At 47.9% G+C, this 15,909-nt stretch overlaps 1 long non-coding RNA gene across 8 annotated transcripts; it reads left to right on the top strand.

The window, feature by feature from the left end:
• Positions 1–1,348: 1,348 nt before the first annotated feature.
• Positions 1,349–4,957, top strand: LOC128794465 (uncharacterized). Of its 8 annotated transcripts, none has more exons than XR_008433132.1 (4): positions 1,349–2,696; positions 2,931–3,348; positions 3,608–3,742; positions 4,030–4,957. It is a non-coding gene; the product is annotated as an uncharacterized LOC128794465 (long non-coding RNA). The 8 variants fall into 8 exon arrangements; XR_008433131.1 differs by having other exon boundaries at positions 1,350–2,696; positions 3,707–3,742; XR_008433125.1 differs by having other exon boundaries at positions 1,351–1,938; positions 2,315–2,696; positions 2,931–3,742.
• The last annotated feature ends 10,952 nt before the right edge of the window (positions 4,958–15,909 follow it).

Here is a 15,909-nt window from a genome sequence, read left to right as displayed (position 1 = left end):
GCATTGCGAGCTGCCTTAACAGAGGAACATATTAACAAATCACATCATGCTGATTCCTCTACAGAGCTTGAGGAGAAGGAAACTCCTCACATGAAACAAATCTATCCTCATCAAGAACTTGAAGCAGCAAGTAATTGTGGGGAACATTGCTGCCACCACTTGAGACCCTTGATTAAAACAGAGTAGAACTATCTCAGTGATGATGATCTCGAACCTCACATCACAGCCAAACACATACCATCACAACTAAACACTGCCACCGAGCTAGCTAAGCTTAAAAGGGAATATGGACAGCCTCCACATGAATCAGAAACAGAATGTGTTTTCCGGGTGTCCCTCACTGGTGGTGATCAAATTCAATTAACTGAACAGGAAGCCACTGGGTATTGGGGACATGGTGTCTTCTTAACAACAGGAGAGAAAGGTGACACATGGTCCCTGACACAGCGTGCAGCTTTTTGGGCCGGGGGAACAAGCCCCTTGGAAAGGGGAGATCCCATAGCTAGAATTAGTACCCCCGACCAACTCTTGGAAAATGTGCACAAAGCTGCTTGCCTGCAAATGACTCACAAAAAGAAATTAATTCCTGGCTTTGAATCCCTGATGCAATTACCTGTGAAGCCCAAGATAATGACCCCTTTAATTTGTGGGCTTCCAGAATCACTCAAACCTACAGCAATTCTCCTTCCAAAAAACGATAGCAGCTGTATCTCCTGTAGAAAGACCAGCTAGATTTCCTAGTAAGCAGAAGGACCCATTTGTTCCCCTTTATGACTTGTTGAGGAAAGGGGTGAAATGGGATTGGAGTCTTTCTCAGGAGTCAGCATTGCAATTGCTGATTTTTGAAGCAACAGCTCATCAAGCAGTGACCCCTATCCATCCTACAGATCCTTTCCAGGTGGAATGGGGATTTGCCTCCTCAGGGCTGTCAGTACACATATGGCAGCGGGGTGCTGAGGGTCTGACAAGACCTGTTGGTTTTTACTCCCGTGGTTCCAAAGATGCTGAGAAAAGATACACTACCTGGGAAAAAGGATTGTTGATGGTTATCTTAGCTTTCCTAGAAGTAGAAAAAATTGCACGAAAACAACCAATTGTATTGAGAGGCCCCTTCAAGGTTATTAAGACAGCCACTAGTGGGACTCCCCCTCCTGACGGGGTGGCCCAGAGGGCCTTAGTGAGAAAGTGGTATGCTCAGCTTGAACATTACTGTAACTTCTTCTCAATGACAGAAGGACCTGTAAAAACTTTACTAATCCAAGAAACTGAGAGCTTGGCCAAACCTGCCTCTGTAATCAAAGTAACCCCTCCTTTCTGCCCCAAACAATCAGCAAACTCTTGGTTTACTGATGCTTCTGCTAAAGGGGAAGGAAAAGTATGGAAATATAGGGCAGAAGCCCTCCACTTTTCCTCTGGTGAGCAAATGATTACAGAGGGAGAAGGTAGTACACACATTGGGGAGCTGATAGCTGTCTGGAGTATTTTTCAACAAGAAGCACAGAATTCCTCTTTGGTCTGCATCTACACTGACTCCTATGCTCTGTACCAAATGATCCTAATAATCCAGCTCATGACCCTGGCCAACCTGTTCTGGTGGACCTCTCTTACTATAGGACTAGTAGCACTTGTGCTAAAACCCCCTCTGAATAAATATGCATGGGAAGCCTCTAGTGCTCTAGGGAAAGAGCATTGGACAAATACATGCTGGATAATTCCATCATTCTAACTTTTCTGCCTCTCGGCAGCAGAATTCTGTTGTGTTTACTTTTTCAGAAGAACCCCGAGGGACATGAAGACCACCTAATCCATGATAAAACTGGTAATACTTTTCTGCATCCTACCACAACCCCATGGCCAGAAACCAGCTGAGTGGCCGTGGTCTGAACTAATTGTGGTAGCATGCAGAAAAAGTGAAAGGATCTCTTTAAGCACAAAAAGGTGTGTACGCACCCAAGCATACAGGATTGTTGGCACAATTACACATTAACACAAACTGTAGAAGTAGTTTGGTTTTGGTCCAAAAATACCGAAGCACTTTTTTTTGTTTTGTTTTGTTTTTGTTTTTGTTTTTGTTTTTTAAGTTTAAAGTATTGATTCAAATACTGGAGTAGGACTTGATGTTAATGTTGTGACACCTACCACCCAACCACTGGTTACACTTAGCCCGAAAATCTTTGGAATTGGACCATATATAATCAGGAAAACTGGCCAACAACAGATATTGTTTAATCTGTTATGGTCTCTTAAACAAGTCAAATTGCTGATGCAAAACAATATCTCAGAAATACAACCAGCTTGTTCACCCTTTTTGCAGACCTCTTTTCAGGGTTGGACAACCTGGCTGCGACAGTGGAACCCTCCTAAAAACCGGGTGCCAAGAGACGTAACTGGTCTTGTGGGGACAGGATTGGGAATCCTAAATAGTATTGATTCAGAAGTATTAATGAATAAATTGGCTTCCACAACTAAAGATTTAACCAAAATACAACAACCACTGCAATCGTCCTTATCAGCCTTGGGAACACATCAGTGGTTGCTATCAAACATTCTACCAAATTGGGAAAAGATAAATGTAAATAATAGCAAATTGATAATTGATGGACTTAATGCCACACAAAGCAACGTTTCCTTAGCTCTTAGCTGTATCCAGGCTCAATTATGGATGCAGTCAGTTGCTGCCTCAATTATAAGAGAAGGTGAAGAAGGCACTTTTCCTACTGAGATTAGGAAAATAGTCTGGGACAGTGCCACTGACTTCGAAAGAGATTTCCAATCCTGGTGGAATTTAGTGAATTTACCTATGACCCTAACACAAACACAGCCACAGCATTTGTGCTGACCATAAGAAATGCCTCGGTGCATTTGATATTCCCTATCATTGCACTAGGATTAAATCATGATGGACCCACTTTCTATCCTTCTGAACATAGAGAATGGGCCCGTCAAATTGATGACAAATGGCAAACTGTCAATTTAGAGTCCTGTACCATCTGAGAACAACTAGGGTTTATCTGTGAAGGTAATGCAATTGTAGCTCAAGATATTTGTCTGGACACAGAACAAAATAGCTGTCATTTTGATATTCATCCTAACGAGACTTCTGAAACAGTCCTTGTATATACAGACAATGGGTGTGCCTGCTTCAGAACCGCTTGTGATACTGTGTTTATAGAAAGTACAGTAGTAGATACTAAAAATCATTCAAATTTTTGTGCTTGTAACTTTACTAAAATTGCAGGATGTGATTTTTCTTTTGTAGCTCCAGTTACTTCACATGAACTTTTAGAATCCAATCTCACGTTGATTCACAAGCTACTGCCTACTCCCATTGGGATGAACCTTACTCTGGTAAAGCAATTATTACTTCATCAAGATCTAATAGAGATCCTAGGAAAAATCAAGGGGAATGGACAGAAAACTCTGGTAACTGTTCATCATGATGTGCAAGAAATACATCGTGTTGTAGAAAGGGTGAAAAGTGATGCTGAGCACAAGTGGTGGGATACCCTTTTCGGGTGGTCACCCACCGCCACCGGTATCCTGAACAAATTGTGCCATCCCATTGTTGTTCTTCTGGTTTTAGTTATGATTGGTTTTGTTTTATCAGTAATCTTGCTTATTGTAAATTGGAGAATGATGAAACGATGAACAAAATTAACATCTATAATTAATGCACACCACTTGGCCGACATCCTTTACACTATAGATGTTCCCAGGACTGTAGACACAAGAAGATTATAAGGTTAGAAGATATGTTTTACATAATTTTCTTTTATGATTTGCTCTAATCACTGTTTTAATTATTTTTTGTTTATTGTTTATAAAATTGTACTGAGTAATATCGATTATACTAGGTTTGTTACTTTACTGTTTAATATTGATTATACTGGTTTATTATTTGATCAATTTATTGTTTAATTGATTAATATTGATTATTATTTAAATAACTATTATTGATTTACTAATTGTATTTTGCTTATTGTTTAATTATAATTTGTTGTGATTACTAATATGTTGTGATTGTTTTAGTTTTCGTGTTTTCTCTTTCTTTCCCTTTTCCTCTTCTCTTTTCCCTGCGACGTGCTGCCAACACTTGACGAGTCCTGAAGACTCCACGACGACACCATGGAATCCTGCTGATGAAGATCTTTCGAGGGCAATCGTCAGTCACGGGGTGGTGTAAGAGCCCGTCTGAAGCCCCTCATTTTCCATTCTGCCTTCCGATTGCCACAAGAAAGAATCCCATCCCCCACTGTAGTTCCGGCTTAGAACAGGACACAGCACAGGTGGAACCACTGAACCGTCACGCTGGCTGTTCCGAACAAGGCCTGGTAAGAACTTGGCAAGGACTTGGCAAGGACTTGGCAAAGACCTGACGTGGACCCAGCACGGGACAGCCTGATGCGCGGCCTGCTTCTAATCTCCGTTCTTAAGCCAAATGAACTTTTGGGGTGACTCTCGCGGTCCTTCATTGAAGACCCCTCATCTGCCTCGTTACCACTGTGACAAACAAAGAATGAGAACCCTCCTCCCAAGGACTGAGACTGAGACCCCTGCTATAGGGAGGAGGGGAAATTGGTGGTCTGACCACTAATGACATGACCTGTTTCCCTTCAGTGATTCAAATGGACTTATTCTTCATTGGATTCGTCTTGCTTTGGTGGTTACTGTGGACTCACCTGTTCCCTCGGGGCGATTACAATGGACTTTCATTATTACACTTGTTCCCCCCCTCTCTCCTCTGTGGACTATAATTGGACCCCCAAGTCGACCAGAACTTCGAAGACTCCCCCGACACGACAGATGGATCCCCATCGTCCGGAGCACTGAGGATCTCGCCTGTGTTGGTAGCTATTCCCATATCCCTCTTCTCTCTCTATCCTTTTATCTCCTTTCAGATCCCCACTATCGCGTTTACTGTTTTGGCCCCTAATAAAGGTGCATTTGTTGTGATTAACTGATAGTCCCTTGTTGTTTGCCTTTGTTGCACTTTTGGGATCGGTGAAAAGAACCATCACGACACCCCGCAAGAAGCGGATCGTGACAGAGGCGGGCTGGTTACCCCAGACCTGCTAAGCGAGAGCGGCAGTCTCCCATGCTGCTTTTCCGTCTTTTTCGCGAGAAAAGCGGCCAGTAAAGAGACGAAGCGAGTGATAAAAAGAGTGAGAGAACCCCCGCCTGGGACTGGGTCTCAGAGAAAGAGTGGGACCCCTTAGTGTGTGTGTGTGGGGGGGGAGTAAAAGGTAATTAATTAGAAAAAAAAATTAATTAAAAGGTAAAAAGAGGGTTTTCTTGGCATAATCTATTGGGGAAAAATAAAAGGTAAAATGTGTAGGAGGGGCCCATAAAAATTCTGCTGGATGGAGGGATAAGAATGCCCAAGAACATCCAAGATCAAACCTGCTGGATTGAGGGATTAATGTTCCAAGAGCATCCAGGGTTGATTCAAACCTGCTGGATTGAGGGATTAATGTTCCAAGAGCATCCAGGGTTAAGTCAAACCTGCTGGGTTGAGGGATTAACATTCCAAGAGCAGCCAGAATTAAGTTTGCTGGGTTGTTGAGAGCACCCAAGATTGAGTAAAAATTTTGCCAGTTTGAAGATAAGTCTGACAGGATCTAGAGTTGGGAACCACACAGCTAGATTGAGGGGTATCCAAGAAGACTGGGACTAGCCAGGGACACCTAAAAGTGTAATAGGTGTGTTGAAAAATAAAAGGTACCTTGTTGTTGTGGTTGTTTTGTTATGTGTAAGAGTAAGTAAAAATAAAGTTAAGTGAATGTCGACGAAGGAAAGTATATGTATGCATCCTGCCCTGTTAAGCAGCCTCACTGTGCTTCCCTGCTGTGACCGACAAACACAAGTTACGAACCCTCAGAACTGAAAAAGTTCAATCAAATATTGCTTCCATTGATGACCATGATATTGTCTAGAATACCTTGTTACAACTTATGTTATGTAAGTGTTAATACCCCTATCCTACCAGTTCGTAAACCTGATGGGTCATACCGGTTAGTACAGGATCTGCGGGCCATAAAGAAGGTAACTGAGGATCTGTATCCTGTGGTGGCCAATCCCTACACGTTATTAACTTGCTTAACAGCCGAGCTAACTTGGTTTACCGTTTTAGATTTAAAAGATGCCTTCTTTTGCCTTCCTATCCACGAAGCCAGAAAATTTTTGCATTTGAATGGGAAAATCCTAAGAGCGGGCGAAGAACTCAACTGACATGGACCAGACTCCCACAAGGATTCAAAAACTCACCCACTTTGTTTGGAGAACAACTTGCAAAAGAATTAGAGACCTGAGAAACCCCTCCAGAGGAAGGGAAGTTGCTACAGTACGTAGATGACATCCTGATAGCCACACGGACAAGGGAAGCATGCATGGCCTGGACGATAAGCCTCTTGAACTTTTTGGAGCTCCAAGGGTACCGAGTATCAAAGAAAAAAGCCCAAGTAGTAAAACAGAAAGTAACTTATCTGGGCTACGAAGTCAGTACTCGACAACGTACCTTGGGCCAAAGCCGGAAGGAGGCAATATGCCAGACCCCAAAACCTCAGACTGTAAAGGAACTACGAACTTTCCTGAGGATGACAGGGTGGTGCAGGTTATGGATCTATAACTATGGACTGTTTGTTAAGCTCTTATATGAACTGATTGCAACTGAAAGCAGGAACATCCAAGAGACAAAGGAAGCTACGCAAGCTTTCAAGCAGCTGAAAAAAGCCCTCATGTCAGCTCCAGCCCTGAGATTGCTGGACGTGAGTAAGCCTTTCCTTTTATTCTCCCATGAGAAGCAAGGAATCGCCTTAGGAATACTAGCACAGGACCTCGGCCCATATCGGAGAGCAGTGGCTTACTTCTCTATGCAATTGGATACAGCAGCTAAAGGGTGGCCTGGGTGCCTCAGAGCTGTTGCAGCAGTCGTACTGAACATCCAAGAGGCACACAAATTCACCCTAGGCCAGAAAAGAACTGTGCTAGTGTCTCACACAGTGTCTGCAGTGCTAGAGGTAAAAGGTGGGCATTGGCTTTCCCCACAACGGCTCCTGAGATACCAAGCTATCATAGTGGAGCAAGATGATGTAGAGATAGTAGTGACTAACATTGTCAATCCAGCCTCCTTCCTCAGTAGAAACCAAGGGGAACCAGCGGAGCATGGAACATGCCTGGAGACCATTGAAGCCACCTACTCCAGCTGCCCTGACTCGAAGGACACCCCTCTGGAGAATGCAGAAGTCTCGTTTACTGATGGAAGCAGTTATATCATCAGTGGAAAACGGCACGCCGGGTAGGCAGTTACAACGTGCAAGGAAGTAATATCATCTGGGCCCCTGCCAACAAATACCTCTGCACAGAAGGCCGAGATAATTGCTCTAACTCGGGCCCTAGAATTGGCAAGAGGGAAAGAAATAAACATCTACACGGACTCGAAGTATGCATTTGGAGTAGTGCATGCTCACAGAGCCATTTAGAAAGAGAGAGGACTGCTGAACTCTCAAGGGAAAAATATTAAAGATGCATCAGAAGTACTGCGACTTCTAGAAGCAGTCCAGTTGCCAGAGAAAGTAGCGATCATGCACATTAAGGCACATCAGAAGATAAACTCAGAATTGGAAGAAGGAAACGAGCTGGCAGATAGGGAAGCAAAGGAAGCAGCAAGAATTGAGGTCATAACTGAGGCAGCCCTGATTCCAGACGGGCAAATTTCCCCTAAAGGTAAGCCAAGATACAACAAACTAGAAAAAAAATTAATCTATGAGCAAAAAGGAGACTATAACCAAGAGGGATGGGCCACCATAGAAGGAAAATTAGTTCTAGCCTCGTATTTATTATGGTCCCTAATAAAGGAAGAACACCAGAAAACCATTGGGGTATTGATGCTCTAGCATAACCAGACATTTACAACTCGACAATGTGACCTTTGCCTCCAGACCAACCCCAAAAATACTCCCAAACCAAAGCTTAGCCAGATTAGGAAGGGTCATGGGCCGGAGCAGCAATGGCAGATTGATTGTACAGAATTGCCAAGAAAAGGGGGGTGTAAGTTTTTACTGGTGCTAACAGATACCTTTTCAGGATGGCCAGAAGCATTCCCCACCAGGACTTCTAAAGCTCAAGAAGTAACTAAGGTATTGGTACAAGAAAACATACCACGCTTTAGAGTCCTGGCCACAATCTCCTCAAATAGAGGACCACATTTTATTGTAAAATTCGTGCAACAAGTTAGCCAATACTTGAACATAGACTGAGAACTTCACACCCCATTTAACCCACAATCAAGTGGTCAGGTAAAAAAAATGAATCATTTGAACAAACAACAAATTGTACAATTGGGACAAGAAGCTAATTTGTCATGGACTCAATCCCTCCCATTAACACTACTGCAGATCCGAACCAAACACAAGACTAAAGAAAAGCTAAACCACTTTGAATTGCTTTATGAAAAACCATATGGGGTGCGAAAGAGAATGTCTACCCAAGACATGTCACTAACCTCCTGTATGTTAAGTCTCTTACCTTGGTGTATCCAGCACCAATCACTAGCTAATAAACACAAGTCATAACTAGTGAAATACGCTGTTTAGAACACTTTATGTCACCCAATTATAATTCTATTAATTTTAGTTACTGTAAGTTTAATGATGTCTACTTTAACACTCATGTAGAATTCGAGGATGTTAAAACACATGGCCAGTCTGACATCACTCTCTAGAACTCATAGAATCTTACTGAAAGAGGACGGTCATGATAGTAGATCAGAATTTAAATCAAGACCCCTGTAGTAAAAGAATTTACTATATTTTAAGAAAAGGGGGGACTGAGGCAGAGATTTTTAGAGTTAGGTTAACAAAATGAATTAAGCATTTCTAATTTAGCTTGTAGAGTTATGTGTTGAATTTTCAACCTTTTACTTAAGAAACCTCTGCTAGTACAAAGGGCATAGGAAAATGCAAATTTCTGAAGCTTCTTGCATAAAGAACAATACCAGAAGAAGCAAAGAACCCAGATAAAGAAGCTCCTCTGTCTCCAAGCCTATCAAGGCTGACAGACGTACTCGGATAAGCACCAAAGGACCAAAAGCGCATGCGCAGAGAGGAAAAGTTCAAAAGTTCAATCATGAGGAAAACCACAATCTTCAGCCTCAGGACCACCAAGAGACCCCCGTACGACCACCACAGCAAACCACGCATGCCCAGAAGGGCGTGGACTTACTTAGCATGAGAAGCGAGGACAGGCGGGGCCAGGGGTTGAATATGCATGAAAAAGTTGTGCAATGGATTCCATATGGAACGACTTTAAGAATAAAAGTGTGGGTCAGACTGAGGCTCGGGGCACAAGTTTTGGAGAGCTATCTCACTTGTGTCGGGCGCTGACATACATACCCACTTCATAACTACCCCAGGTTATGGAGTCTATTGATTTATTCCGCGTATCGTTTCAGAGGTTTCTTCCCTTCGCCAGGCTGCAACGTGCCCGCTACTACCCAGAGCTGGGCAGGAGTGGGCAGAGAGCACGGCCATCTGCCAGCACGTTGCAGCTTGCCCAGGAAAATGCAGTGTCCTTGGAATGTGCAGCAAATCTTATTTCCTGGCAAGGTCGGGCTAAGTGAGCAGTGCTGGTACACTTTCTCCTTGAGAACTGGAGCGGAAAAGCTTTTGGCTAAGATGTAGGCGACTAGAGAGGCAGAATACGCAGCTCCGGAGCTGGCTGAAAGCAAGTGCCGCTTGCCGGCGTCTTTCGGCAGAAGCGGCTCTTCGGAGCGCACCGCTGCCACTCCAGTCATCTGTGCGCGAAGTAGCCGCTTCTTGTCCTCCGGCAGCCGGAGATCGCGATAGCTTGCAAGAGGCGAAGAACGAAGCCGCGAAGAAGCCGGCTTGTGTGCGAAGCTCGCAGACTGCTGCAGGACGGTGGCTGCTGCTCTCCTGCCTCTTGAATTCACTTTTGGCATGCCAATGGAAGGTGTTCCAGGACAACTTTCCTGGATTTTGACATAGTCGTCATGCATCCCACCTTGGAAATTCTTGTTGCTCCCCAGAGGCTGCGAGATGAGAGAACACCGTGGCAGCTGCTGAAAAGAAGGGCAACTGTGAGTTGGTCAAGAAGCAAGAACCTAGGCAGCTGCCTGTGCTTGGCAAGGAGCAGCTGCTGGATTCTTGCAATTGCCTTCAGTGCGCACAGAAGCCCGCTGCTCTGCTGCTTGCTTTTTCGCCTTCAGTCAATTACACACTGCTGAAGCTGAGGCAGGCTGTTCAGCTTTGCTGCTTTTCAGCATCTCAGCTGCCTTTCTGCTCTGTGACAGCTCTCCAGGTTTCTTGCCTTCGCCAGGCTGCAACGTGCCCGCTAGTACCAAGAACTGGGCAGGAGTGGGCAGAGAGCACGGCCATCTGCCAGAAGGTTGCAGCTTGCCCAGGAAAATGAAGTGTCCTTGGAATGTGCAGCAAATCTTATTTCCTGGCAAGGTCGGGCTAAGTGAGCAGTGCTGGTACACTTTCTCCTTGAGAACTGGAGCGGAAAAGCTTTTGGCTAAGATGTAGGCGACTAGAGAGGCAGAATACGCAGCTCCGGAGCTGGCCGAAAGCAAGTGCCGCTTGCCGGCGTCTTTCGGCAGAAGCGGCTCTTCGGAGCGCACCGCTGCCGCTCCAGTGATCTGTGCGCGAAGTAGCCGCTTCTTGTCCACCGGCAGCCGGAGATCGCGGTAGCTTGCAAGAGGCGAAGAACGAAGCCGCGAAGAAGCCGGCTTGTGTGCGAAGCTCGCAGACAGCTGCAGGACGATGGCTGCTGCTCTCCTGCCTCTTGAATTCACTTTTGGCATGCCAATGGAAAGTGTTCCAGGACAACTTTCCTGGGTTTTGACATAGTCGTCATGCATCCCACCTTGGAAATTCTTGTTGCTCCGCAGAGGCTGCGAGATGAGAGAACACCGTGGCAGCTGCTGAAAAGAAGGGCAACTGTGAGTTGGTCAAGAAGCAAGAACCTAGGCAGCTGCCTGTGCTTGGCAAGGAGCAGCTGCTGGATTCTTGCAATTGCCTTCAGTGCGCACAGAAGCCCGCTGCTCTGCTGCTTGCTTTTTCGCCTTCAGTCAATTATACACTGCTGAAGCTGAGGCAGGCTGTTCAGCTTTGCTGCTTTTCAGCATCTCAGCTGCCCTTCTGCTCTGTGACAGCTCTCCAGGTTTCTTGCCTTCGCCAGGCTGCAACGTGCCCGCTAGTACCAAGAACTGGGCAGGAGTGGGCAGAGAGCACGGCCATCTGCCAGAAGGTTGCAGCTTGCCCAGGAAAATGAAGTGTCCTTGGAATGTGCAGCAAATCTTATTTCCTGGCAAGGTCGGGCTAAGTGAGCAGTGCTGGTACACTTTCTCCTTGACAACTGGAGCGGAAAAGCTTTTGGCTATGATGTAGGCGACTAGAGAGGCAGAATACGCAGCTCCGGAGCTGGCCGAAAGCAAGTGCCGCTTGCCGGCGTCTTTCGGCAGAAGCGGCTCTTCGGAGCGCACCGCTGCCGCTCCAGTGATCTGTGCGCGAAGTAGCCGCTTCTTGTCCACCGGCAGCCGGAGATCGCGGTAGCTTGCAAGAGGCGAAGAACGAAGCCGCGAAGAAGCCGGCTTGTGTGCGAAGCTCGCAGACAGCTGCAGGACGGTGGCTGCTGCTCTCCTGCCTCTTGAATTCACTTTTGGCATGCCAATGGAAGGTGTTCCAGGACAACTTTCCTGGGTTTTGACATAGTCGTCATGCATCCCACCTTGGAAATTCTTGTTGCTCCCCAGAGGCTGCGAGATGCAGAGAACACGGTGGCAGCTGCTGAAAAGAAGGGCAACTGTGAGTTGGTCAAGAAGCAAGAACCTAGGCAGCTGCCTGTGCTTGTCAAGGAGCAGCTGCTTGATTCTTGCAATTGCCTTCAGTGCGCACAGAAGCCCGCTGCTCTGCTGCTTGCTTTTTCGCCTTCAGTCAATTACACACTGCTGAAGCTGAGGCAGGCTGTTCAGCTTTGCTGCTTTTCAGCATCTCAGCTGCCCTTCTGCTCTGTGACAGCTCTCCAGGTTTCTTGCCTTCGCCAGGCTGCAACGTGCCCGCTAATACCAGGAAAATGCAGTGTCCTTGGAATGTGCAGCAAATCTTATTTCCTGGCAAGGTCGGGCTAAGTGAGCAGTGCGGGTACACTTTCTCCTTGAGAACTGGAGCGGAAAAGCTTTTGGCTAAGATGTAGGCGACCAGAGAGGCAGAATACGCAGCTCCGGATCTGGCCGAAAGCAAGTGCCGCTTGCCGGCGTCTTTCAGCAGAAGCGGCTTTTCGGAGCGCACCGCTGCCGCTCCAGTCATCTGTGCGCGAAGTAGCCGCTTCTTGTCCACCGGCAGCCGGAGATCGCGGTAGCTTGCAAGAGGCGAAGAACGAAGCCGCGAAGAAGCCGCCTTGTGTGCGAAGCTCGCAGACTGCTGCAGGACGGTGGCTGCTGCTCTCCTGCCTCTTGAATTCACTTTTGGCATGCCAATGGAAGGTGTTCCAGGACAACTTTCCTGGGTTTTGACATAGTCGTCATGCATCCCACCTTGGAAATTCTTGTTGCTCCCCAGAGGCTGCGAGATGCAGAGAACACGGTGGCAGCTGCTGAAAAGAAGGGCAACTGTGAGTTGGTCAAGAAGCAAGAACCTAGGCAGCTGCCTGTGCTTGGCAAGGAGCAGCTGCTGGATTCTTGCAATTGCCTTCAGTGCGCACAGAAGCCCGCTGCTCTGCTGCTTGGTTTTTCGCCTTCAGTCAATTACACACTGCTGAAGCTGAGGCAGGCTGTTCAGCTTTGCTGCTTTTCAGCATCTCAGCTGCCCTTCTGCTCTGTGACAGCTCTCCAGGTTTCTTGCCTTTGCCAGTCTGCAACGTGCCCGCTAATACCAGGAAAATGCAGTGTCCTTGGAATGTGCAGCAAATCTTATTTCCTGGCAAGGTCGGGCTAAGTGAGCAGTGCGGGTACACTTTCTCCTTGAGAACTGGAGCGGAAAAGCTTTTGGCTAAGATGTAGGCGACTAGAGAGGCAGAATACGCAGCTCCGGAGCTGGCCGAAAGCAAGTGCCGCTTGCCGGCGTCTTTCAGCAGAAGCGGCTTTTCGGAGCGCACCGCTGCCGCTCCAGTCATCTGTGCGCGAAGTAGCCGCTTCTTGTCCACCGGCAGCCGGAGATCGCGGTAGCTTGCAAGAGGCGAAGAACGAAGCCGCGAAGAAGCCGCCTTGTGTGCGAAGCTCGCAGACTGCTGCAGGACGGTGGCTGCTGCTCTCCTGCCTCTTGAATTCACTTTTGGCATGCCAATGGAAGGTGTTCCAGGACAACTTTCCTGGGTTTTGACATAGTCGTCATGCATCCCACCTTGGAAATTCTTGTTGCTCCCCAGAGGCTGCGAGATGCAGAGAACACGGTGGCAGCTGCTGAAAAGAAGGGCAACAGTGAGTTGGTCAAGAAGCAAGAACCTAGGCAGCTGCCTGTGCTTGGCAAGGAACAGCTGCTGGATTCTTGCAATTGCCTTCAGTGCGCACAGAAGCCCGCTGCTCTGCTGCTTGGTTTTTCGCCTTCAGTCAATTACACACTGCTGAATCTGAGGCAGACTGTTCAGCTTTGCTGCTTTTCAGCAGCTCAGCTGCCCTTCTGCTCTGGGACAGCTCTCCAGGTTTCTTGCCTTCGCCAGGCTGCAACGTGCCCGCTAGTACCAAGAACTGGGCAGGAGTGGGCAGAGAGCACGGCCATCTGCCAGAAGGTTGCAGCTTGCCCAGGAAAATGAAGTGTCCTTGGAATGTGCAGCAAATCTTATTTCCTGGCAAGGTCGGGCTAAGTGAGCAGTGCTGGTACACTTTCTCCTTGACAACTGGAGCGGAAAAGCTTTTGGCTATGATGTAGGCGACTAGAGAGGCAGAATACGCAGCTCCGGAGCTGGCCGAAAGCAAGTGCCGCTTGCCGGCGTCTTTCGGCAGAAGCGGCTCTTCGGAGCGCACCGCTGCCGCTCCAGTGATCTGTGCGCGAAGTAGCCGCTTCTTGTCGTCCGGCAGCCGGAGATCGCGGTAGCTTGCAAGAGGCGAAGAACGAAGCCGCGAAGAAGCCGGCTTGTGTGCGAAGCTCGCAGACAGCTGCAGGACGGTGGCTGCTGCTCTCCTGCCTCTTGAATTCACTTTTCGCATGCCAATGGAAAGTGTTCCAGGACAACTTTCCTGCGTTTTGACATAGTCGTCATGCATCCCACCTTGGAAATTCTTGTTGCTCCACAGAGGCTGCGAGATGCAGAGAACACGGTGGCAGCTGCTGAAAAGAAGGGCAACAGTGAGTTGGTCAAGAAGCAAGAACCTAGGCAGCTGCTTGTGCTTGGCAAGGAGCAGCTGCTGGATTCTTGCAATTGCCTTCAGTGCGCACAGAAGCCCGCTGCTCTGCTGCTTGCTTTTTCGCCTTCAGTCAATTACACACTGCTGAAGCTGAGGCAGGCTGTTCAGCTTTGCTGCTTTTCAGCATCTCAGCTGCCCTTCTGCTCTGTGACAGCTCTCCAGGTTTCTTGCCTTCGCCAGGCTGCAATGTGCCCGCTAGTACCAAGAACTGGGCAGGAGTGGGCAGAGAGCACGGCCATCTGCCAGAAGGTTGCAGCTTGCCCAGGAAAATAAAGTTTCCTTGGAATGTGCAGCAAATCTTATTTCCTGGCAAGGTCGGGCTAAGTGAGCAGTGCGGGTACACTTTCTCCTTGAGAACTGGAGCGGAAAAGCTTTTGGCTAAGATGTAGGCGACCAGAGAGGCAGAATACGCAGCTCCGGAGCTGGCCGAAAGCAAGTGCCGCTTGCCGGCGTCTTTCAGCAGAAGCGGCTTTTCGGAGCGCACCGCTGCCGCTCCAGTGATCTGTGCGCGAAGTAGCCGCTTCTTGTCCACCGGCAGCCGGAGACCGCGGTAGCTTGCAAGAGGCGAAGAACGAAGCCGCGAAGAAGCCGGCTTGTGTGCGAAGCTCGCAGACTGCTGCAGGACGGTGGCTGCTGCTCTCCTGCCTCTTGAATTCACTTTTGGCATGCCAATTGAAGGTGTTCCAGGACAACTTTCCTGGGTTTTTGACATAGTCGTCATGCATCCCACCTTGGAAATTCTTGTTGCTCCCCAGAGGCTCCGAGATGCAGAGAACACGGTGGCAGCTGCTGAAAAGAAGGGCAACTGTGAGTTGGTCAAGAAGCAAGAACCTAGGCAGCTGTCTGTGCTTGGTAAGGAGCAGCTGCTGGATTCTTGCAATTGCCTTCAGTGCGCACAGAAGCCCGCTGCTCTGCTGCTTGCTTTTTCGCCTTCAGTCAATTACACACTGCTGAAGCTGAGGCAGGCTGTTCAGCTTTGCTGCTTTTCAGCATCTCAGCTGCCCTTCTGCTCTGTGACAGCTCTCCAGGTTTCTTGCCTTTGCCAGTCTGCAACGTGCCCGCTAATACCAGGAAAATGCAATGTCCTTGGAATGTGCAGCAAATCTTATTTCCTGGCAAGGTCGGGCTAAGTGAGCAGTGCGGGTACACTTTCTCCTTGAGAACTGGAGCGGAAAAGCTTTTGGCTAAGATGTAGGCGACTAGAGAGGCAGAATACGCAGCTCCGGAGCTGGCCGAAAGCAAGTGCCGCTTGCCGGCGTCTTTCAGCAGAAGCGGCTTTTCGGAGCGCACCGCTGCCGCTCCAGTGATCTGTGCGCGAAGTAGCCGCTTCTTGTCCTCCGGCAGCCGGAGATCGCGGTAGCTTGCAAGAGGCGAAGAACGAAGCCGCGAAGAAGCCGCCTTGTGTGCGAAGCTCGCAGACTGCTGCAGGACGGTGGCTGCTGCTCTCCTGCCTCTTGAATTCACTTTTGGCATGCCAATGGAAGGTGTTCCAGGACAACTTTCATGGGTTTTGACATAGTCGTCATGCATCCCACCTTGGAAATTCTTGTTGC

Source organism: Vidua chalybeata, chromosome 1 (assembly GCF_026979565.1).
Source record: "Vidua chalybeata isolate OUT-0048 chromosome 1, bVidCha1 merged haplotype, whole genome shotgun sequence".
NCBI classification, from domain to species: Eukaryota; Metazoa; Chordata; class Aves; order Passeriformes; family Viduidae; genus Vidua; species Vidua chalybeata.
Note: the sequence above shows the minus strand (reverse complement) of the source record. Positions and strands in the feature narration are given on the sequence as shown.